This window comes from Peromyscus californicus, unplaced genomic scaffold (assembly GCF_007827085.1).
Source record: "Peromyscus californicus insignis strain IS unplaced genomic scaffold, ASM782708v3 Scaffold_8__1_contigs__length_139910024, whole genome shotgun sequence".
NCBI classification, from domain to species: Eukaryota; Metazoa; Chordata; class Mammalia; order Rodentia; family Cricetidae; genus Peromyscus; species Peromyscus californicus.
The window spans coordinates 16,824,710-16,847,852 of record NW_026294606.1 but is presented as its reverse complement, the minus strand read 5'-3'; the positions used below and the strand labels follow the sequence as shown (position 1 = coordinate 16,847,852).

Genomic DNA, 23,143 nt, shown 5'->3' with positions numbered 1-23,143 from the left:
GGCTTCTTAAGTGAGTTTTGGGATCTTGGCTCAAGTCCCTTAGGCTTGTGGATTAAGAACTTTGCTATCTGAGTCATCTCTCCAGCCTGTGAGCCATTATATATGTTAAGGAACAATTTGAGGTCCAAAATACAGGGGTCTGCTTGGCTAATACTAAACTTAAAGACGTCTGGAAATCGATCATTCTTGTGTCATCTGTGTCCCGGGCAACCAGCTTGAGGAGCACGCAAACTAAGGTTAAAAGAAAAATGGGCACCAACTTTTGTCATGTGACACGCCTCGTTTCCGTCCTGTGCATTTTCATCTGGGTACAAGCTGAAGGACAAAGGAATATAGCTTGTCTCACTCCAAACTGCCAGTGGCTTGTCCCGAGACGCAGTTGAACGTGTCTTCTCATCTGACTGTGCTCCATGATGCTGGGACAGATGAGGTGGGATAAATGAGACTTTGGTTTTCTCATTTGTAACAGGAGAAAGTTGGAGTTGACAATTACTCGAGTTTCCTATAGATTCGAACACTAACCTGCTGAGGTTTGGAGCATTTGAATCCTTCTACTCGTGCTGAAAAGGATTCATTTTTTTTCGTGGCACTTTTCCTTTTCTTCTTCCCTTTCTTTCCCTCTTGGGTGGTCTGAGTCATGGCTGTGCTGTAAAAAGAATCTAAAATGATGGCTGTTGAAAGCAAAGAAAGATCAAGGGTCATCTTTGTCCGTTCCCACCTGTACCTGGTGACACTGAGGCTCCTAAATCACGTAACTTGTTCGGATGCCAGCAGTGGGTCAGAGGTAAAGTGAGGCTCAGCCTGGGCATTGTTGCCTCAGTCTTCTTGCGCTTTGTGGGTGTGGTGGTGAAGTTTGATGGTCAACCTGATTGGGTCTGGAATGAACTAAGAGACACCTTCGGGCAGATCAGGGAGGGCTTTCCCAGGAAGGACCAACTGAAGGTAGAAGATCTGCCCCTCAACTGCTGTTCTTGCCTGTGGTGGTCCAAGGGGAATCAGTGTGGGTGCCTAACTTTGCTTCTTCCTGGTGAGTGACTCTATTTTATCAACACCACTCCCCTCCCTTGTTGACTCCAGAACCCAATTTCATTGTCCTTCCAATGTGGACCAAAAACCAAGGCTCTCCAGAAACCTCCCAGGTCCTTAGTACCATATTGGGACTGTTGAGTACCCAGCATTGTGGAAGGAGCAGTTCCTGGTTCCTCAGCCTTTCCTGTGTGCAGATGGTTATTACTGGATTGTCCAGCTCTATTATGTTATGAACCAGTCTAATAAATCCATTTGTAATGCATACTAACTCTATAGTTCTGCTCCCTTAGAGAACCTTGACTAATATAATGGGGATCATGTTCCTCATCTCTGACAGCATGATGCAGTGACATTGCAGATATTGAACTGGGAAGAAAGTTGGATGCTCTGCTGATTTGAATGAAACTGGCCTCCATAGACTCTAGGGGGTGGCATTATTGAATGTGTGGCCTTATTGGAGTAGGTGTGGCCTTGTTGGAGGGCGTGTGTCATGGGGGGGTGGGCTTTGAGGTTTTAGAAGCTCAAGTCAGGCTCAGTATCACTCTCTCTTCCTGCTGCCTACTGATCCAGATATATAACTCCCAGCTACCTCTCCAGCACCATGCCTACCTGCACACTGATATGCTTCCCACCATGATGATACTGGACTTAAGCCTCTGAACCTGTAAGCCAGCCCCAATTAAATGCTTTCCTTTATAAGGGTTGCTGTGGTCATGGTGTGTCTTCACAGCAATAGAACACTGACTAAGACATACGCCATAGAAGATTTCCAATGCTCTTAGGTAGAAATGACTATCACTGTCAGTTAGCGATGCTATTCATTTCTTTGGCTTCAAGTTGTCTTAAAGGCTTTTTACTTCCTTACTCCTTATGAATAATTCTCCATTTTGTGCTAATGCTTTCCTCTTTAATTCTCTCAAAGGAAAAAAAATTATTCCTTTCCCTTCCCCCATTTCTCTCACATCAGCCGCTAAATGATCTTCCTCTTAGTTCAGGAAGCTGGCAGGCTCAGACTGGAGCCTTTAGATAGCCAGCTAATTAGAGGGAAAGCAGGTGTGGACGGTCCATTCAGACTGTAAATAAGCGCCAAAAATTAAAGGTATTGGTCTGTGAGTGCTAGCAGGTGGGAGCCCTGCTTTATACCTTTAACAGCAGCGAGAGAAAGGGGGCTTGTTTGGGAGACCTGAAGAGTAGGGAGAGAAAAATTACTCTTATGACTAAAAGCTCTTTAGAAGAGACTGTGTGTATTTCTAAATCATTGTCTTGTTTGGGATTAATTTGAAAGACATATAATTGTGTCTTCCCTAAGAGTGTCATGCTTCCTGAGCAGGGCTCTGTGAACTCCATGGCCTGGGCCGGAATAATTGATGATCTTAAGCTGATACTTACTGGCAAAACTCACGCTAGCCTGCAGATCCCGGCCCTGTCATGCTTTGTGGTTTCTCCTCTCCAGTTTGTACATGTGCTCAAATGGCCCGATTTCTCTGTCCATGAAACTACTCCTCAAATGCTGAGAGAGGAGAACAAAAAGATCTATTGTTGCACGACTTCATGCATTACTTAACAAAGCTATTTGGAAATAAAATGTACAGGAGGAAATGGGTTCCTGCAAGCATATTTCTCTCTTTGTTATTTTTTTTTTTTACTTCTCTCTGTTCCATTTCCGTGTGTTTAATAATTTATTTTAGCATTTTTAAAAACTGGAGGACATTTTTCAGTAGGATGTTATTGCAGGAGACCACAAAAGCATCATACATCATACATTCAAAATACATTAATCCAAGGCTGAAATGCTAACCCATGCAATAGAATAATTATAGTGTATCTTCATTGAAATTGTACACATGGCTTTGTGATCACACTCATTAATTTAGATCCAAATGAAGCAAAATTATTCTGCATGACTGCTGAGTTAATTTATGTGATATAAGTAAAGAAAAATTAAATAAAGTGTGATGGAAAATGAGACTGTGGCCAAGCATTGCATCCACAGGAAGATGGTTGTTCATCTCCCCAGACTTTCTGGCCTCTCCTTTCTGCAAAGATTTTTCCAGTTACTGGGGAAAAAAATTATTCACTTAGTGAATTTATCTTTGAATGTCTTGATTAAAGTTCTGAACCATCTTTTTTACAGCTCAAGTTTTGGGGAAGGAATTATGTGACCATATGATTCAAATATCTCTGTAAGAGAACATGGCTTTTGTGTTGACGTGAGCCTGAACGACTGATAGGTGGGAAACGGCTGTGCTGTTCTGGGTACTAGTTTTAGGGGCTTGAACACTGTACAAGGAAAATGCATATTTTGTTTGCTTTAAATATATAAATAAATAGACTTAATTAAGTGGGGTATGCCATTATGGTTTGTAGGGGTATAGCTTCAGGTCCACTGTACCTTAGGAACTACCATCCTGGCGCTTTCTACCCTGTTACAAGCCCATTTCATGGAGCTTGAAAGCAGTAAGTAGTTTCGATTTTGTGATGAGTGGGATAACAGTATATTTTTAAAGATAAAGGAATGCTTACATTCTGTGCATAGAAGTGAGGATGATTTGGAAACCACATGCCCCTCCAAGGCAGGCAGGCAGCCACAAAATCTATCCTTCATCTACTTGCAAGGTCACTTCTGGGGGTGAAAACCAGAATCAGCTCAGCTAGAAGAAATGTTTACTGACCTATATTCTGGAGATGAAGAACTAGATAAGACATAGCCTGTGTCCTGTTTAACTGTAACAGACCGGAAGAAAAGATGGATGCAGAGAGCTAGCATCCCACCACAGGCCTGGAGATATTTGAGACTAAAGAGATTCACAGAGAAACATTCCAATCACACTGGGGCAAACCCAGCATTCTTGAAGTAAAATGACCTTTGATGTGAACCTTCACTAAAGGTGTGGGATTTAATGATAGGCAGAAAGGAGACCAAGAACACAGGTGCAGGCTATGAGGAAAAATAGTTAGGAGTTGAACAAGGGGCCAGGTTACAGAGTCCTGTGATGTAAGATGAGGGATCCTTGTAGGAAGCCAGATTGGGATTAGGTTGTGGGCATTTGGAAGGTTGAGCTGAGGTGCTTTTACAGGTCTTAGAAGCAAGAAGGAAGGCTCAAAATTGTGTAAATAGATGGATGCTATCACAGACACAAGAATGGTTGAGGCTAGTGATAGTTTGGAGGCTAGGGGGTGGTTAGGAAACTATGGCTATGACGTGGGCATTAAAGCTAGGTAGAATTTGGTAGGGCCATGACAAGGAGCCAGGGAAGAGGAATGTGCAGACTTGACCGGTCGGGTATTGAGGTGGTGGTGACTTCCACAGAGGAGCTGTGAACTGAGGTAAGAAGGCAGATTTAGTTTTATACTTAGGTGTAATAAGAGGCTGCTGAAGTATTTCACAAAAGATGTGTAGAGTTGTTTGGAAGTCCAGGTGAGAGCCATTTTGAGAACTGGGGTCAAGGGGATGGTTTGGAGGGTCAAAGGCATAAATGATGCCTGCTGAGGCCGCAGGAGTGGACAGCATTGTCAGGGAAAAGGAATGAAAGAAATGCAAAACACAAGGATTCGGAAGGAGGTGTTTTTGTTGTTTTGTTCTCTTATGGGAAGGAGAAAACTTGGAAGGATAAAAGGGAGTAACCAGAGACTCAGGGCCCAACAGAAAAGATGTGACTTCAGTGGAGCCTTAGGAGGAAAGAATTTTAAGGTCAAGGTGGTAGTCAAGTAGAACATGATGGGAAGATCAGGGAGGACAGGAGCAGGCTGTAGCATTTGGCTTTTAGAAGGCTGTGGTCACTTGACCTCTGTCCCAGGCAGAATAGAGACTAGAGATGGTCTCTGACTCTAGGCGGGTGGCTCATTCAGTGCTGTGTGTCTAGTTTTGAGTGTGGACCTTACGTCAGCTTGTGACAGCTCGTCCAGCCCTGTGTGTGATGGGCTGCTGCAGTCTAGCTCCCTGTCAGCTGCGTCATCATGAGGAGGAATGATTAACTCTGCTGCCCCCTTATGACTCTTGGGAGGCCAAATGTATCAAACGAATTTTCAGTCTATAATGTTTTCAATTCAAGGCAGGTTTATGATGGCAGCTCCTCCTAAGGCCAGGGGCCGTCTCTATAATCTGCTCATAATCTTCCTTCTTAGATCAGAAGAAGGAAGTAGAAGTTAGGCTCAGGGTGCTGTTCCTTCACTTGAATAAAGATTCTGAGATTAGCCCAGAAAGGGGCATGTGTATCAAACTGCATATAGCTTTATGAACCTTTTTTGACAGCTTTTCCAACCCGCTTTTTAAAGCATTTTTTTCTTGCTTCTACGAGCATGAGTCTCACATTCCCATTGATTTCTATACATTGGTAGAATTTCCCATGTCAGAGAAGTTGTTTTCCAGTGGGAAAACTCTCATGTGCTGACCACAAACACCTCAGTTATAGAGAGGACTTCATTTTCTCATTGACGCCTGTCTTCTTGCCCTTTATCTGTGGAATAAAACAGTGGCTGTCACCACTGGTGAGACTGGGATCTGACAATGCTGGCTTGTGCACAGGGAGACCTGGCTTTACCCGTGACAAAGGGAGTGTGTGCTGCCTGGCTAAGGGTCAGATTGCACACCTCTTCATCGCCCAGAGGCTGTGCATGGATTTCTGTTCCATTCAACCCCCCGTGCTTCTCTCAAATGAAGATTCCTGCAGAGGCCTGGTATGGAGATGGTGGAAAATCTGATTACACTTTAAAGGGGGGAGGGGGAGAGGACTGAAGATGACAGGAACAATACCAGAGTGAAGTGGGACAAGTATACATCCCAGATTCACGTGACAAATTGCCACATTGTGTTTCTACCATGAATGGAGAAAATGACCATTTCCATGTATATCAGTATTGAAAATACAGCAGGGGTTCAGATAAATGCATGTTAAATATTTGTTCACAAGAGTCCAAAGCTAAGTGGCAATACTCTTTGATATTAATTTTTCATTTTAATCCTTGAGACATTTGATGTCACATCTCTGTTTTGTGCCATAGGACTTAGGTCGCGATGGCCCTGGGTGGAGGCACTTGAAGACAGGGGTTCCTTTTTACCTAGCAGAGAGTGTGTGACATTCCAAGTGTTGTCTCAGATATTACGCAATCACGGGCACGGGGTGTGTGCGCATGCGCGTGCACAAGTGCTACAGAAATTCGGTGGATCTCTCTGATATGTGCCGACATCAGAAGGCAATGGAAGGAGATGAAACACGGAATAAAGCAGATACTTCTTTAAAAGTAGTTCCAAGGAAAAAGTTTTACTCGTGGATAGTTCCTACAAACTTTAGAAAGTCAGCGCCTGAGGTTTTTGCCTTGCTCCTTCTGTGTGCGGGCAATTATCTTGAGATGGATTTTATAGCAACTGTTAGACTCAAAACTGAGAGTAATTCATGAGAATGTATTTATTCAGTGACTCATTAAACTACATTCACATCTTCACTAAGTATACAGCTTGGCTTTTCTGTGTGAACTGCTTGGCACGTGTATATGTGTGTTTATCGAATTCTTATGGGGCTTTGGTCTCTTTCCTTTAAAATATCAATCTCACTTGGCCGTTTGTTTCCTCAGCGTAATTTCTTGACTTCTTTCTTCTCTACCCTCCTACAGGAAGCTTAAATGTTTCCTTTCGGAACCGAAATGGGCGATGATGGTGCAGAGCCTGGTGTGCGGCTACTCCGGACCCCCTTGGCTTCCTTCCTTTAGTCTTAAGGTTCTCTGCACTACCTTTCATCTCTAACACATATTTAAAATTTGTATTTTTGATGACCTATTTTGATGACGTTTTGCCTGCACACATGTCTGTGTACCACCATGTGATTAGTTCCCACAGAGGCCAGGAGAGGGTACTGTCTCCCCTGGAACTGGAGCCACAGATGGTTGTGAGCTGCCATGTGGGTGCTGGGAATCAAACCCAGGTACTCTGGAAAGCAGGCAGTTCTCCTAACCACTGAGCCATCTCTCCAGTCCCTCTAATGTATTATGCAAACCTTCCATCTCCACTCCGATTCTCTTTGTTAGAGTTATGGTAGCATGAGATAAGTAGCTTCTCTCTGTTGTAGGCTGAACTGTTTTTTCACAAAAGATACGGTCAATTCTGTGAATGTAGAAATAGGATCTTTGCAGCTGTAAGTGGAGGTCAGGTCGCCCTGGGTTTGGGTCACTGGCAAGTGATTTGTCAGCAGCTATTGCTTAGGAGTGAAGTGAGCAGCCAGACTTTACACATCTGTCTCTGTCTCAGTGCCAAGGCAGCCTGGCATAGGAGAATGAAGACTGGCTTTGGTGTCACGGAGACTCAGTGACATCCATTTTACAGATCATGACTTAGAAAATTTCTTAACTTTTCTAGACTTCAATTTCCTCCGTGGTCAGGAGAGGAAAAGCATGTGCTTCTCAAGACCTGTGTGAGGAAGAACATCACCTTGTGTCTTCAGAGGTACTGGCTAGTGGAATGGCTGACATCCGCATTTCCTGTTTACTTCTTCTCTCTGCTTCTGCAGCTAGCAAAATTTCTTGGATATCAGTGTTGGAGCATTACATTTGATCATATGATGTGAGGATGGCTGCTGGGGTTGCTGGTGTCTCATAAGTGACAACAGGGGCATGAAACCCAGGGCACCCTAGGGCTAATGGATGCCGAAGGAGCCTTTTACTGTGGCAGTGTGACTCAAAAAGCAGTCATTGAGTGACAAGGCTTGCCATCAGCGTCTGCAGAGGCCATTTGTGATTGGGTTTCTATCCCTCCTCCCAAGTCTCACAGGTGTAATGAAGCAAGAGCACCCTCAAGCCAGAACTTAAACCTGACCCAACTGTCTGTCTTTATTTAGGCTACATAATATGCAGCTTGTAGCATCTGGAAATTTATCTTCATGAATTTAGGTTTCCTGAAAGTTTATTTTGAATATCAAATAAGATGCTTCTGTGTGTGTGTCTGTGTGTGTGTGTGTGTGTGTGTGTGTGTGTGTGTGTCTGTGTGTGTGTGTCTGTGTACATGTACTGATAAGTCCCAACATATAGTGACTTCACTTAAGAGATTTTTACTTTGTGGTGGTAGGAAAATGATGCACATTTGGTAGAAACTGAACTGTGAATTTTGATCTTCTCCCTAGTGCAACACTCATTCAATACGTCAGGAAGCGGCGGTGAGTCACATCTTTCATACAGCTAACCCGGGGCCATGACAGACAAATGCCTCTGTGTTGTGCTGTGTTCATGAGCCACAATGACTGGAGTCAGACTCAGAGTATTGTATACATTTCAGCTTGGGATATAGTTGTGATTATTATTGTTGATGTTATTATTTACTTTTTGAAAATTTCATAGGTGCATATAGCACATTGTCTCACCCCGCTCCCATGCCTGTTGAACTCCTTCCTTTTCTGCTAATCTCCCTTCTGTTTGCATGGCTTGTTTTGTTGTTTTGTGACTGGCTGAGTGTCATTATAGAGGCTTGCATGAAGGGGTGTGTGTGCATGCATGCATATGTGTGTGTGTAATGGGGTCTTAGTTGCTGGAGCAAGGGCAACTTACCAATGGCTACACCGCTGAAGTAAATGGCACCAGCTCCACTGGCAATCATGAATTGACTCTTCAGGGAGGAGTAATGCCTCATGAGACCCTCTCCCATTCATGATGGAATGTTGAAGGGTTCAGTCTTGTGTGGGTCTTATGCAGGTTGACCATAGTTGCTGTGTGTTCATGATTGCAATGCCCATGTCATATCTTGAAGACAGCATCTGATAGCACTCCTATACTTCACCTCTTACATGCTTTCTTCCACAATTTCTGCTCTGTTTTCTGTGGCTTGGAGGGGTTGATATAGAAATGAGCACTCGACATTCATTTATTCTTAGCACACCAGCCAGTCGTGAGTTTCTGCATTTGTTTCTGCCCTGGCTCTGTTCCCTTTCCAAACTATTTATCATCATAAGACTCAAGATCTAGTGTCATGCTAAGACTCTACTGCAGGCTTAGTGCACATGCTTTCAAGTGCTGGGTGTTGATTGGAATGTTGCTAAATGCTGGGATTCATTGAGTACTGTAGTTGCCAACTTTGAACAAATTGGTGTGCATTTCTGAGGAGTCTGTAGTTTATCAGTTCTCACATGTTTACTTGAAGATTAGCTGTGTCAGAATCATCTTGAGAGGATATATAAATTACAGCATTGTAATTCTAGAGATTCTGCTGAGGGATGGTCTGTATGTCAAATTGCTCTGATTGGTCAGTAAATAAAACACTGATTGGCCAGTGGCCAGGCAGGAAGTATAGGTGGGACTAACAGAGAAGAGAATTGAGAGAACAGGAAGGCAGAGGGAGACACTGCCAGTCACCACCATGACAAGCAGCATGTGAAGATGCCGGTAAGCCATGAGCCATGTGGCAAGGTATAGATTTATAGAAATGGATCAATTTAAGATATAAAAACAGTTAGCAAGAAGCCTGCCACAGCCATACAGTTTGTAAGCAATATAAGTCTCTGTGTTTACTTGGTTGGGTCTGAGCGGCTGTGGGACTGGCGGGTGACAGAGATTTGTCCTGACTGTGGGCCAGGCAGGAAAACTCTAGCTACGAGATTCCCATTCAATGTGTCTGAGATGCCCATGTATCTGTATTAGGAGATTCCCATTCAGGGGTTGACCAACTGTCTCATGTTCCTTCTATCACACCTTCTTCTTCCATGATGACTCAAACTGTGAGCCAAAATTAATCTTTACTTTATTAATCATCTCTTTATTAATCAATTCTTTATTAATCATTTCTCTTAGATGGCCTTTATTGAGTATTTTGTCAGAGGAATGAGAAAATAACTAAACACAGGGACTCCATTGGATATTTACTCATCTACATTCAAAGCACCACTACTGATAACTGCCAAAGGTGGAGGCTGCACAAGTCTATCTCTGTACACCAGTGGATGAAAAGTGATATACACATGTGATGGAATCACTCACTCTTAGATGAGAAGAAATTCTTCTGGGTATGATAGCACACACCTCTAATCCCAGGACTCACGATGCAGAGACAGGCAGATCTCTGTGAGTTTGAGTTCAGCCTGGTCTACAGAGTGAGTTCCAGGACAGCCAGGGCTGTTACACAGAGAAGGAATTCTAAGACATACTACATTATTACTAAGCAGAATAAGCCATATAAAATGACAACAAATGATTTCATTTAGTTGAAGTAATTAGAATATCCAAATTCAGGGAGCAAGTGGAATGATGGTGACCAGAAATCAAAGAGAAGAATGAGGAGTTGTGCGTGCGTGCGTGTGTGTGTGTGTGCACGCGCGTGTGTGTGTGCATGCGTGTGTGTGCGTGTGTGTGTGTGTGTGTGTGTGTGTGCGTGTGTGTGCATGTGTGTCATGATGCATGTATAGAGGTCAGACAACCTGTGGGAGTTTCACCATGCCGGGTCTGGGGATTGAACCCAGGTCACTAGGCTTGACAGCAGGTGCCTTTACCCTCCGGGCATCTCACCCATCCAGCTTTCACTTTCCTTGGTTGAAAGTTACTTTCAGAACTAGAAATCCCAGCTGTCTAATAACCTGAAAATCTGGTCACATTACATGGACAACAGGTTCTCTTAGAGCTACATTCAGATCAGATGACACTTTGTGTCATTATGGTGTACAGCTTTCTAGAATTAGCCAGCCATTAGTCTCCAGACAGCATTTTGCTAGGAGAGAGATTCCAAACACATTATTTGCCTTGAAACCTCCCCCCTTAAGTACTTTGTCACTTAAGTTGATCCCTTCCTCTGCTAGACAGTGGAGTAGAAGCCCTCTGCCATTTATGGGGACATGAATTTGGAGATGCATGTTCTCTCTGAATGCTATTGATTTACTTATCTGTTTGCAATGACAGCGTAACAATCAAACTTCAGTTAATGAATTAGTACAAATGATTGAGGCTTAATTATTTATATGGGTATTACATTTTTTACATGCAGACAGCAATTACAGGAATTTTGTCTGTAAAAGGTTTTTTTTTTTATATAATGCAAAGTTTTGTGTTTCAGAGACTGAAGTGTCAGAGACCACAAATGCCCGCCCCCCCTTATTCAGAACAGTGCCTTCCCCCGTTTGAACACACCGCAAGAAATGCCATCTGGGACCAAAGTGGAAGCCCTCAGCATATGTCAAATTTGCCACTGCTCAGATCTTGGACTTCCAGCCTCCAGCACTGTGAGGCATCAGTATTAATGAGCCTCTTAATTTAAGGGATCTGTTGTCTCAGTCTGAATAGACCAAGACAGGCCCTAACCTAGTCATGTTCCAATTATTGCATGGTTTCATGAAAACGTTCTGAAATGACATCCCATTGCACCAACTCTCTGATGGTCTCCCCAAGGCTGCCTGTTGTTTTATTTTAATTTTTAAAGATTTTAAAAAAAATTATGTGTACGAATGCTGTATCTCTATATGGCTAAGTAGATGTTAGCACAGGTGCTAGAGGAGCCCAGAAGAGGACATCAGATCCCCTGGTGCTGGGGTTACAGTTGGTTGTAAGTTGCCTGATGTGGGTTCTATAAACAGAACTCAGGTCCTCTGGATGAGCAGCAAGTGCTCTTAACCCCCAAGACACCTCTCCAGTCCCATTGCTATTGTTTTAAAATACATTTTGCCAGCTGGACGTGTCTTCCATGCTGGTCAGACTATTTGAGTTCACTGTGGTTTGCATGCATTCATTAACTCTGTGCTGGATGTCTCTGCACATTGGTCAGACCATCCAAATGCACCATGTTCTGCAGGAATTCGTTTGCTCTGTTGTTCCGTGTCCACGCAATACCAAGACTAGGCGCTTCCCTCAGTTGTGTAGGCAAAGTCTTGGAGCTGCACAGATCGGGGAGAGAAGGAGGCATGGCAGCAGGAATAAGGGCCCTATCCTGGATTAGTCGTGGTGAAATGAACAAAGAATGGTTGGGATAAAACGTGCTGGTTTTGAACAGGAGAGATGAGAAACACAGCAGCATTTCATGTGGGAGAAAATTCTCCCACCGGCCAGATCTATGCTATTTGCTCTCTACACTCAAGCCCCTTTAGTCTTTCCTACCACTGTGAAAATTCTACCAATACACCCATTTTTCCTAACTGGTAAAACTTAAATTCATGCCCATTTAATTGCACCAGGTTCAGAGCTTTTAGCCAATTCGTCAGCAAAATGCTGGTACTGTCTTTGATATATCTTTGAATGGATGGGAAATGTCACTTCAAGGGGCCTGGTGGGGAGATGGCTCAGCCATTAAGCGCTCGCTGGCCAAGCATGAGGACTAGAGTTTGGATCCCCAGAAACTCATGTAAATGCCAAGTTGGTGTGGTGGCCTGCCTGTAATTCTAGCCCCAGAAGACAGAGACAGCGGATCCTCAGGGCTAGCTGGCTAGCAAGAGAGTAGCCATATTGGTGAGCTTTGGGTTTGATTGAGAGACCCTGCCTCAAAGAATAAAGTGGAAGAACCAATGAGGATGATTCCTGACATCAACCCCCGTTGTGGACATGCATTCAAGCCCACATGTATGTGCACACACACAAGTAAAAACATGCATGCAGATATACACACAAAGACGGAAAACAGAAAAAAGTCACTTCCGGTGTTTTTAGGTGTCAACACCTTAACAAGTGGCAACACGCAGTGCAGCATGGATGCAGAGCATGTGGCTTGGGCATACGTCCTAATTCAGTCAACTTGAACTGATCTGTGGGAATATTGATTAACCTCTCATTTTTCTCAAGTGTGAGTGGATATAATTATATTATATAGTTTGTAGTATTATCCTGAGAATTAAACGAGATAACACATGAAAAGTGCCTTGCTCAGTACTTGGCAGACAGCATAGGAACACAATAAAAGCAGCTCCATTTTGATAATTAGTATGAAATTTGCCTGGCTAACTCCACTTTCCAGAGTTACTCTGCCATTGGATCCGGCACAAGGCAATGATTGATAATCACTGGTCATCGTTTTTTCCCATGGAACGATCATGTGCTTGAATGAGGGCCATGGAAGTTGTGAACTAAACTCAAACCCAGAAAGCCTGAAAAGGAAAGAAAATTATACAAATAGATTTTGAATAATCTCACTCATCACAGATTTCTTGTAACACTGAGAATATACAACTAGCATAATTTAAATTTGTCCTCAAATCATGGTATTAATTTGCAGTGTTTTTAATAACAATTCCTTTCCAAAGACCCTTGAGTGTATTGAAGTATCTTTTATTTAAAAAAATCTAATTTTTTAAAACATTTATTCTATGTGTGTGCAGGCATATATGCTATACAGCATGTGTGCAAAGGTCAGGGGGCAGCTTCTGAGGTCACTTCTCTTTCCAGTATGTGGGTTCTGGGGATCAAACTTAAGCTGTCAGAGATGGCAGCAAGCACCCTGTCTCTCTCAGCCATATTGCCAGTCCTGCTGAAGTATCTTAGAAAGTCACATGGGTAAAAGTTTAAATCACAACCCTTCCATTGCCTGTCTTTTTGGCGCTGTGACCCTGGCTAGTTTCAGGTCCCCACACCCCTCTTGATAGTCCAGCAAGCCAGTGCCGTTAGTTTCAGGTGCATGGGGAACATGAAGTGTGAAGCAGGCTCCTGAGTGCTTAATTCAGAAACAACCCAAGTCCCCTTTCCCATCAGCTTGAACATAGTGCAACATCTACCAAAAAGAATCTCCCTCACTCTTTCTACAAAGCACAAGACACGTGGAAGCTTTGGGTTTCTCATTTGTTTTGCTGATTTTGAAAATAATTCTCAAAATACTGCTCTGTTGCTTTCTTCAAGGTTGATGGTACTGGAATGTTATGGTTGACAGTTTTCCTTACAATTTTTTTATTTTTTTGAGACAGAGTTCCTCTGTGTAGCTTTGGAGTCTGTCCTGGATCTCACTCTGTAGACCAGGCTGGCCTCGAACTCACAGAGATCTGCCTGCCTCTGCCTCCCGAGTGCTGGAATTAAAGGTGTGCACCACCACTGCCCATTTCCTTACAACTTTTAAGATTTTAAAAAACGTATTTTATTTTGTACATGCGTGTGTGTAGTTGTAGTACATATGTGTATGTGTGTGTGCGGCAGTGCTCACCTGTATATGCCTATGTGGAGCCAGGGTCAATGAGTGGGTGTCCATTTCAGTCATTCTCCATCATATTTTATCTTCTGAATGAGAAAGAGTTTATTTTAGCTTATAGTTTCAGAGGTAAATATTCTTTCATGATGGGGATGTTTACACCTTATATTTTGAGGCAGGGTCTCTCACTGGACCTGGAGCTTATTATTTGGGCCAGGCTATGTGACTGATCCAGCTGATCCAGTTGTCTCTGCTCCCTCTAGTATGGGGTTACAGGCATGTGGTAAATGACCAGTATTTGTGTGGGTACCGGGGATCTGAACTGGAGGCCAATAAGCACTGATATCTTTTAAGCTACAGTGTACAGCTAGCATTTTACTCATGGAACCATCTTTCTGGACTTAAGTTTTTTTTTTTTTTGTGTTAGAAATGGTTCATAGACGAGAGGAAACTTGTCTTGAAGCTGGGAGCTCTGTTGTGATGGGAAAGGCATTGCTATCTTTCTCAGCACAAACTTCTAGAACCATCTTTGTGGTCCAGGGATCTAGTCGTCAACCACAGACTGCCAAGATGGCTTAGCTGGAGGAGTTCTAGTGGGTTTCTTCCAACCCTGGAAGTCGGTTGACCCGGCCCAGGCATATTGTTGGTGTTTTATTAAAAGGGTTGATTTGGGGGATGTTGTGTTTGCCATGCAGTGTCGTGCCTGGAAGCCTAGGTTTCCAGCCTTTATTTATATGCCTAATTGTTGCTATGGAAATTCAATATTTAAAGAGGTAATTATTGCTGATCTTGTTGCATGTGTCCATTTCTGATGTCCAGCTGTTAGCTCTTTAGCTCCAGTCTAGCAGATTAATTACTGCTATTGATTACTTTGAGCGCCTCTCTTCACACCTGCAGTCTGTGTAATTAGCTGGTGGCCTCCTCTGAAAATTAGGAGCAGTTTCACTCTGGCACTTTGCCACTTCCCAGCCCTGTGTGCTGCACTGATGAACAAAAGCAAATCTGTTTTAAATAGAGATATCTGGGTAATGAACTCTTTGTGTTTTTGAACTATCCGTGGATAATTCAAATTACCCTCTGTTAGCAAATATTGTACCTCATTTGATGACTATCTGCAAAGAAAAATTCCAAAACACTGGTTTTTATTCCCTTTTCTACCTTGAAGAAATTCGATTCTGTATGTGGTTAAAAAAAAAAAAACAACAACAACCAAAACAACTTTCTAATTCTTCTGTGGAGGCTATTGAGGTACTGAAATAGGTGTCATAATGGAACTCGGCAGAAGCACCCAAATTTGTATTCTTGAGTGTTCCAGGCACCCAGATATTAATATTTATATTTTTGTTAGAGTCACACTCCTGGTCAGAGAGACAAATTACTGTTCTTGGGAGTCGCTGGAATTACCCATGTGTATTGTGAATAAAATTAATTTAGTCGGAAGTTTGAAGGCTATTACAGGAGTCCTCACTGTTTTCTTCTCGTCTGTATTCTAGTTAGGAAGTTGTTTTCTCTATGCTCATTGGAAACCGAGCCTGGTATGACCAAGCATCAGAATCTAGAGCCCTGCCTCTCATGTCCTCCGATGATACACTCTCATCTGTTGTATTTAACCGCCCAAACATGCAGGAAAGACAAGTTGGTAGTAGAACTGGGAGTGGGCTTCCTAAGTAATGACCTGTGGTGATTCCCCACATGGCCAGCTGTTCCTTTCCATGCACACAGGGTCCCACTGATGTCGCCTTCAGCTATTTAACTCATGTTCAGTTGTTGCCGTAAAGGTTATTGCTTACTGTAGGGAAAAGATGAACTGTTTTCCTCCTGCCTACCACCCGCACCTGCCAGCTTTCATTTGAAGCTTTAATGTGGGCAAGGGTGTCCCAAAGCCTGCTTTGCACACGGAAGGAGCAAAGTTCAGAAAGTTATCGCTCGTCATAGTGACAGAAGTGTCGTTCAACTGATGCCATGCACAAATGCATTCGGTTGTATCCTAGCAACATGAGAATGCCTGGTTGGCTCCATCACAGTTTTGCTGGGAGAAAGGAAAAACTACTCTCGGATAGTTCCTGGGATCAGGTGGGAGGGGCACTCAGGGGAGAGGAGTGGGAAGGTTGGGGTGTTTGCTCAATGACTCAGCAAAGCTTTGGGGGCATTGAATGGCCACGCTGAACTGGTCCACTGACCAGAAGGTCCCCAGCTGGAATCTCATCATTTCCACTCTTTCCAGATTAAAATTTAAATGGTGTGCTGCCATTTGGAGGCCTTCTGGGCAGGGTCTTATGGAGTCACCAGTTATTAGGAGTGCCTCCTATTATCACAACCCTAAAAGCTATTTGAACAGCAGCCTAATGGGGTTGTGATTTCCAAGCACCATTTGCTGTTATTGCAGGTCTGTTCGGATGACAGGGGAGGCAGCTAACCAAAGTTGCTTTCCTATAGTACCAGAGAGGGAGATCAGAGGCACCAGAGAAAGATTGAGCTGATCATAAATGTAAATTCACCCAAAATCAACAATCTTTTGTTTCCCTCATTTGGACAAGGTCATTGCTGATTCTGGCAACCATCAATGCTCTTTCTCTAACAAGAGAGTAAACTTTAGAAGTTGATGCTAACTATAATTGTTACTCAAGAAGAATTAAGAGAAAATTGAAAACCTTTTTTAAAGGGTACTATAGTAAAATACAAAGGTGGCTTGACATGATAGTCCTTTTATAGATGGAATACTACCTGTCAAATGACAGGAATTTGTACAGACATAGTTTTACTATAATTTCTGCTGTGGAATTTGCCACACTAACCTGTAAATATATTGAGGCTGTACCTAATACATGTAGCATGGATCAGAAATGTCACAACTCATGTGTGCAAAGTTGTCTCATAAACTTTAAAAAAAATCATCACCATAATAGGGAAATGAAAACTACCTAATTAAGTATTTGTAACTGCTTTAAAACCAGTACAGTTTTTTTAAAAACCATGATAAAAAAATACCTGTCTATATTCAAGTCACCAGAGGAAGTTAGCATCCGTGTCCTATTATACAACCTTTGGGTGTACTAGAAGCTAAGCGATATGAGAGTTGAGAAATTATCTACAGAATAATGGCATGTATTAAGTGCCTATTATGTGCTTGGCATGGCATTCAGAGCTGAGAAGGCACCGTCTGTCGGAATGCTCACAGAAAATCTATATTTTGGATATTTCTATTTTCTGAATTTTGTGTAGAAGAGCATCGGGCAACTTATCTGTGGTTATTTTGAGTAATCGACTTCATGTTTCTGTTGAACCATCAACTGGACCAGAACTAGACCTCTGTCTAGTTACTTTACTCTGGTAACACAACATTGACAATGTATTTTTCTGTGTGTATAGATTGTGTTACATTTGAGTTAACCAAATGGAATGTCCTCATGAATTCATACATGAATGTCTTTGGGTGCAAACGTTACAACACCCTCAATCCAACGTCCAGGTTTTCTTTAATTTATTGCTTCTTATTTCTTATTTTATGTAGTTGAATATATATTCCTATGATGTAGCATCTTGTCTGTGAGTAAAAAAAAAAATTCCTAACTTAACTAAAGATGAGGCTAGAGTGGGACATTTGTCCATGAGTTGCCTGACCAAGGTCAGGTGGACCACTCTGCGACTGTCCCAGATTCTCCTAGGGAACTTTTTTTTTTTTTTTTTTTTTGTGGGATAATACAGACATAGTTGATCTCATTACTGGAAATGCAGGAAAAGTCCACCTTGCTCATACCCTCCTGTCTACTGTGTACCATTATTTTTGTTTTACTTTGATGCCTGAAAAATTCAGTTCAAGGCAACTATCAGAATAATACCAGTCTCTTTACATTAGCACACTTATATAGGATATGTTATACTTTCCAATATTAACTAGTTAGGGTTTCTATTGCTGTGATGAAACACCATAACCACAAAGAAAGTTGGGGAGGAAAGGGTTTATTTGGTTTATACTTCCACATTGCTTTCATCACTAAAGGAAGTCAGGACAGGAACTCAAACTGGGCAGGATCTTGGAGGCAGGAGCTGATGCAGAGGCCATGGAGTAGCACTGTTTACTGGCTTGCTTCCTATGGCTTGCTCAGCCTGCTTTCTGATAGAACCCAGAACCACCAGTCCAGCAATGACACCACCCACAATGGACTGGGGCCTCCCACATCAATCACTAATTAAGAAAATGCTTAAAGTCTTGCCAACCGCTTGATGTTATAGAGGCATTTTTCTTATTGAGGTTTGTTGTGGAATATTTGTTTGGGGTGTGTAACTTTTGTTTGTGCTGTGGAATGTTTGTTTAGTGATGCAAAGATGTGTTGCATTCTTTCACGTTACATTTGTTTAACTCTGTGAAGCTGTGTTGCTGTGCCTGTCTAAAACACCTGATTGGTCTAATAAAGAACTGAATGGCCAATTGGAAGGCAGGAGAAAGGATAGGCGGGGCTGGCAGGCAGAGAGAGTAACTGGGAAAGAAGGGAAGAGAAGATTGGGGAGCAGTAAGAAAAGAAGGGGAGGAGGACGCCAGGGGCCAGCCACCCAGCCACCCAGCCACCCAGCCACCCAGCCACCCAGCCACCCAGCCACCCAGCCAGGACGAGAGTAAGAAGGGAAGAAAGGTATATAGACTAGAGGAAGGAAAAGCCCAGAGGCAAAAGATAGATGGGATAATTTAAAGTTAAGTAAAGCCGGCTAGAAATTAACCAAGCTAAGGCCAGGCATTCATAAGTAAGAATAAGTTTCTGTGTATTTATCTGGAACCTGGGTGGCAGGCCCCCAAAGAGCAAAGAGTAAAGAAAACCAACAACAGAGGTTCCCTATTCTCAGATGACTTTAGCTTGTTTCAAAACTTTCTAGCACACACACACACACACACACACACACACACACACACACACACACGGAGAGAGAGAGAAAGAGAGAGGGAGGGAGGGAGAGAGAAATATATATATATATATATATATATATATATATATATATATATATATTGTGTGTGTGTGTGTGTGTGTGTGTGTGTGTGTGTGTGTGTGTGTGTGTAATATGAGCAATGGTGTTTTATGCTCACCCCTACTTAAGATATTTCGAGTAAAGGACATTTGAGTGAAGGAATGCCTAAGACTTCTTTGTGTCCTTAAGTGTGTAAAGGCCTTCAGGTTCTAGACAATGTCTTCACTCTTTAAGACACAGATTATTGCTCAGAAGGGAGTGAGTTTAGCATTATCTTACACTCTGGGTAGCCTTCAAGACATTCTCTCATAAAAACACAGAAAGCCAGATTTTTCTGGTCTTGGATTTTTTTCCTCTTTGATGTTTAATAATGTCCCATCTCCAGCATCGACTCCCACCCTAATGAGCTGAAACTACATTAGTGAAATCTTAGGCAGATAAATTGACTCAAACCTCGGTTTGATGATCCTACTTAAGACATTCAATTAATTCTGTTTTGCTACAAGCTAATTTATGATTTTGTATTTATTCAAAAAATGTTGAACATATGAAGCAGTAGGAGACAAAGTAATGAATTATTCTATCTCCCTTCACACGCTCTCTTGTGTTCTTTTCAGTAAGAGGGGAAGGGAAACACGAAAAAATGTTTTTGTATGATGTGTGGGTATTCCCTGTCAGATCAGGTGGTCTAAACAGAGTAAACACACAGCAGGCCCTCTGGGAGAGGCTAATCAGTACAGTAAATATTAGTTTATTAATTGTGGTTATAATTTTATTTATTGACCTCCTTCATCCCTCTCTTCTCCTCTTCTTCCTTCCTTTCCCTTCTTCTCCCTGCCTCATTTCTTCCTTCCATCTTTTTCTAGGAGATTTTATTAAGCTTGTTTACAAAATGTACCTTCTTTGTAGAGAATGACAGCTAACCACTTGATAAATCCCTATGTATTTGAACAAGTATTTTGACCCACTTTTCTGTGCCAATGCCTTATAACTGATCGGCACAATTTGAGAAGAGAAAATGTGAATTTTTGAAGTAATGGCAGGCCCATGCTCCAACATAATATTTTTATTATGATTATTTGGGAACATCACATAATGTACCCTAATCACACTCACTTCCCACTCCTTCCAGATTCACTACCTTATTGTGACTTCCCCCCTAAAAAAGAAGATAAAACAATACCAAGTCAAATTTGTGTTGCCCATATACTCACCGAAGCATGGCCAAACTCCCAATGGCTAGCCTCTTAAAGAAAACTGAGTCCTTCTCCACCTGCACCCCCTCCAGAAGTCATAAACTGTGAATAGTTACACTTCAGCATCCCTATCACAAATTTTAAGAGTTTTCTTCAATGGCTTCTTGTCTAGATTGTTTCTTTTTTTGGGTGGGGGTGGGTGGGAGAAGCTTGTCACAGAAGCCTTCAGTGTCTCTCATTCTCAACTGCGAGTCTGCAGTCATCAATACCACTGCAAAAGAAGCTTTCTTGTCCTTTATAATCAGTGGCAACATGGATCATGGACTTCCATATGGTCTCTGGTGACACCACGGACCATTAATATCAACACAGCCCTTGGTTGCAACATGGACCACAGACACCATCATGGCCCTTGGCAGCAGAACAGGCCATGGACATCAACAAGGCTTCAGTTGGTAGCACAGACCATGGCCATCCACTTTGCATTTGATGGTAACATGAGCATCAACATGGCCTCCTACAGGAGCACAGACCATAGACATCCACATGGACCAGCATGGACCACAGACCTCAACATAGTCTCTGATGGCAGCACAGACCACAGACATCAACATGGCCCTTGATCCCAGCACAGACCATGGACACCATCATGGCCTCAGGCAGAAGAACAGGCTATAGACATCAACATGCCCTTTGGCGGCATCATGGCCTGTGGACATCAACATGGCTTCAGGAGGCAGCACAGACTATGGATACCCACACAGGTGTGTTTTTTAGAGGGTTCTCTGGGTCTCCCATTTGGGAAAGTTTTCTCTGCTGATTTGGGGGGGAGCTTGCCAAGACATCTTTCAGGCAAGTGTGTTCAGCCAAAAATCCGCCAGGGAATCTGATGGCTTAAGGTGGTGCTGGGGTGTGTGATTGACTCCCTGGGTTTCTGGCTAGTGGTAGAAGGCATGGGAAAGCCCGCCTTCTTAATTTCCCTCTTCAGCATCTTTACTTTATTAAAATTTTTTTGTACCTCCTCCTGTCAATTCTCTTTCCTTTTGCATTCTGCAGACAAAAGCTCTAATTTCAAAGCTGCTTGCCTTTGTTGTTGATGGAGACAATGAACTGTGTCTCTCAGTAAGTTTTTGAGCTGCTTCTCTGCTATCAGCCTTACATCTTTCTGAAGCAAGCCAACACCGTGTTCTCTCCAGCCCACCAGCCTATGCGACTGTGCGAGAAGGGTTAATCTTGTTATGTTGCAAAGGGAAGCAGATTCTTTGGGAATCTTGGCTGTGGCTTCCTTTGACCATTTCCACTCCTGTGCTTCAGAGGACCAAATCTCAATAGACACCCCTTACTCCATGATCAATGCTTCCAAATGGAATATATATCTGCCAAAGTCACAGACTTTTCAATGTTTCTGTTTATTAACAATTAGAAAAAAAAGTACTTAAAATGGGCATATTGTAGTCAATTTAAGATAAATTCTGTCTTCACGAAATACAAGGAAGCAGAGTGCAATTGTTTTATTGTGTCTTTCGTGTGGCTCTCCATACCTGCTGTATTAGTCAGGATTCACTCAATTCAGAGTTCATAAAGTGAATTTATATTGAATGAGTTATAAAGTAAGGTGCTAGTGGGGAGATAGGAATCTCAGTGAGACTGGTAAAGGCAGGGCAACCAGAGCTGAAACAGATGCTACAGCATTGATTATTCTGTCTTCCTCCTTTCTCCCACCCCTCCCTTTCTCTCTCTCTCTCTCTCTCTCCTTCCCTCCTCCCCTCCTTCCCTCCCTCTCTCTTTTCCCCACTCCTTTCCTCTTTCTCTCCTCCCTCCCTCCTTCCCTTCTTTCTTCCATCACTTCTTTCCCCATTCCCTTCTTCTCTTCGCTCCCTGGCTCTGAAGAATTCTAGACAGATGTGTGCTCATGCTGGACAGAGGCCGTGCAGCGCTCCTGCCTCCCTACTTCATCTTGCGTCGCTTTCACAGCACCTTTGAAAACAGGCTTCCTCTGCTGATTGAGGAACCCAGGCTTGAACACTCTTCTGGAACTGTCAGCTGGGTCTACAGTAAAGGGGGTCGTGGAAGGATGAGAACCCAGGCTCAGCATGAATCTATCCTGTGCCATATGGAGCTCACCACGAGAACAAGGACTCACACCATACTGTGGCTTTCCAGTCCAAGGGTGTAGCTATCGTTTTCCTGCCTGGCCCACAGTCAGGACAAATCTCTGTCACCCGCCAGTCCCACAGCAGCTCAGACCCGACCAAGTAAACACAGAGACTTATATTGCTTACAAACTGTATGGCCATGGCAGGCTTCTTGCTAACTTTTCTTACAGCTTAAATGAATCCATTTCCATTAATCTATACCTTGCCACATGGCTCGTGGCTTACCGGCATCTTCACATGCTGTTTCTCATCGTGGTGGCTGGCAGTGTCTCTCTATCTCAGCCTTCCACTTCCCAGCTTTATTCTCCTCCTTGTCCCGCCTACACTTCCTGCCTAGCCAATGGCCAATCAGTGTTTTATTTATTGACTAATCAGCAACACATTTGCCATACAGAACATCCCACAGCACAAGGGACTGAGGGTGAATAAGAGGTGCTTCAGGTGAAGCACTGGAAATCAGGAGGATCTCTGAGATTTTCTTTTGCACACCCCTGATTGACACTCATGTAAATTTTTATGCATAATAAAAAGATTCATCTAATTTTTGAGTTAATGTTTATTTTAGTAATTTCTTCTAAGAAAATAATGAATATCATTATTTATTGTATCATCTTATTGTGAAATTCTCTGGATGCTGTCTGAGTTCTGAAGTAGCATATTTGAATCTTGAGTTTCAAATTAATCTGTGTTCAAGTTTAGTAATACAATAAACAAGATATTCAAAGACAGAGTTAGGGGAAGAA

The 23,143-nt window shown here is 42.8% G+C and overlaps 1 long non-coding RNA gene across 4 annotated transcripts in view; it reads left to right on the top strand.

The window, feature by feature from the left end:
* LOC128104102 (uncharacterized) overlaps nucleotides 1-22,873 on the top strand; it is a 133,195-nt gene extending 110,322 nt beyond the window's left edge. For all 4 annotated transcript variants that reach the window (XR_008215872.1, XR_008215876.1, XR_008215870.1 and 1 more), the window contains 2 exons: nucleotides 20,550-21,008; nucleotides 22,135-22,873. This is a non-coding gene — a long non-coding RNA (uncharacterized LOC128104102). The remainder of the gene's footprint in view (nucleotides 1-20,549; nucleotides 21,009-22,134) is intronic.
* The last annotated feature ends 270 nt before the right edge of the window (nucleotides 22,874-23,143 follow it).